Source organism: Pteropus vampyrus, unplaced genomic scaffold, assembly GCF_000151845.1.
Source record: "Pteropus vampyrus isolate Shadow unplaced genomic scaffold, Pvam_2.0 Scaffold64, whole genome shotgun sequence".
Classification (NCBI taxonomy): Eukaryota; Metazoa; Chordata; class Mammalia; order Chiroptera; family Pteropodidae; genus Pteropus; species Pteropus vampyrus.
The window spans coordinates 3,995,675-3,998,176 of NW_011888845.1; positions in this window are offsets into that span (position 1 = coordinate 3,995,675).

Sequence of the window (2,502 nt, forward strand, 5' to 3'; positions counted from 1 at the left end):
TTTAATGTTTATGTCAGGGTAAACCTGTCTTTATAGAATGAGTTAAGAAATGTTTCCTCACATTCAGTTCATTAGAAGAGTTTGTGAGGGATCATAGCTAATTTTTCTTTAAATATTTGATAGAATCCACCAGTAGAGCCATCATATATATTGGACTTTTCATTTGGGAATTTAAAAAAAAATTTATTATTAATTCAATCTCTGCTTATTATGGATCTATTCAGCTTTACTATGTTTTCTTGATTCTTGAGTCTTCGTAGTGTGTGATTTTTTAAGAAATCTATCAATTTCATCTAGGTTATCTAATTTATTTGCATATTGTTTATAGTATACCTTTATATTCATTCTCTTTACCTGTAATTTCAGAAATAATTCCACCTATTTTATTTCTTATTTTAATAAGGTGGGTATAATTTTGGTCTCAGGCTATCAATAGTGATGCTATCAGCTAGTAATGTCTGAGGCACTCACCTGGGCCCATACCACTTGTGGTGAGCCTCCATAGACTTTTTCTTGACCAGAGCCAATATTGGGGCTGAACCAGTCCTTGTGATTCTTCTATGACTGCAAGATGCAAGTCAGCAACAAACACTAAAGAATTTTGAAAAAACAAGCTTTATTACTCACATGTTCTGGAATGTACATAGAATGTCCAAGGGATACACAGAGAAGTCTAGGGTAGAGAGAGAAAGGGTGCAGGGACCTAAGGCACTCCCTTTATTAGGTGCAAGGGACAGGACCTAAGATTTCATTGATTTATAGATTTGTATTTATTATCTTTTCTATTGATCGTATTTTTCTCATTCTTTGTATTTTGAGTAAATTATAATTACATTTGGACATTTGAATATTATGTTATTTAGATGAGTTGTTAAAATCCTCTAAAACATGTTGGTATTTTGTTTTAGCAGTCAATCAACCCAGCAAGGTTCAGATAATAAGCTCCATCTTATTATCTGTTTCTGTTGTTTCTAACATCACTTCTGCTTCAATACCTTTCTTTAACTGTTTTGGTTATCTCCTGTCCTTGTGCCACTTTCATGTGAGTCTGAGACTTGTGCAATGATAAGTATCTTAGTCTCTTCTGAAAGCTTTTGCTATGCTGCTTTGAATATCTACTTCTCATATGGCACTGTAAGGTCAATTCTCTAAATTTTTTCCCCACAACCTTGGCCAGTTTTAGTTTACTTTTCAGAGAGTTACTGTAGTTGCTTTTTGTATTTTGTTCAGAGTTGTAGTGTTACCAGGTAGGATGATAGATTATACTGATCTTACTGTATCTTGAGTGATATCAAAAGCCCTCTGTGTTAATTTGTAATTGAATGTAAAATGAATATTATTACCAATTCTCCCTAGGAAAGGACTTCCATAAGTGTTTTTCTTCTCAGTTCAAGGATATATAATTTTAAATCAGAAATTTTATATTTAGTAGGTTTTGTTTTAAAAACACTATGTTTTTATGTAGTAGACTCTCACATTTTCCAGTTGTATAAACTAAATGAGTGTTCTATTACCCTTAGATTTAGACTTATTGATTTTTCTTAGTAAGGATCTTATAATCTATCACTCTTCTGAGATTTTAGAAAATGTGGTTTTAAACAGACCGTAAAAACAACTTAATTTAAGGGATCAATTTAAGACTTGGATTTGAAACAATTTAGAAGTAAAAAAGAAACTCTATAGTGGTTGTTTTGATTGGAGAACATTGTTCACCTTTAAAAAAAAATCAGAAGTTCCAAGAGAATAAATAATATAAAATGACATTTGGTATAAAATTTACTGATGTTACAACTCCCACAACCTGTAATGAGGTAACAAACTTTTGGTCCCCATGGTTACTCTAATCTGGTATATTTAATATTCTTCTTTTTCCGCTTTAGTCAATGTTTTATAAAAATCAAAGAGAGCACAGGCTAAGAAACTACACAAAAATGAAAACACATAAAATCAAGTCCAAAGAACCATTCTAGATAGCCTTATGCCACAGGAAAAGTATTGTGGTCTAGCGAATATCAACAATGACTAAGAAACATATAATAATATTACATCTGAATACAAAGATTTATATTTTATACCTCCATGCAAAAAGCAAAAGGGCAAAACATTTACAACGTATATAAGAATGCTATCATATCCAAAATACATTTTAAAAAACTCAAAAATCAATAACAAAAAGAAGAACAGCCCAGTAAAAAATGGGGAAATGACTGAGCCAACAAATTCAAAAAGATACCCAAATGGCTAATAAGCACATGGAAAGATCATGAGTATCATTAATTTTGGGGGGGGGAAAGCAACCTAAAGTGAAAATCAGATACTAATACACACTCAGCAAAATGGCTAAAATTAAAAAATGAACAAATAAACAAAAACCACTAACAACAAAGATTGAAAAGGATGTGAAACAACTGTAACTATCAAATATTGCTGGTAGGAATAAAAATTGTACAATCAATTTTGAAATCTCTTTAGAAATTTCAAATCAATTTAAACATATACCTA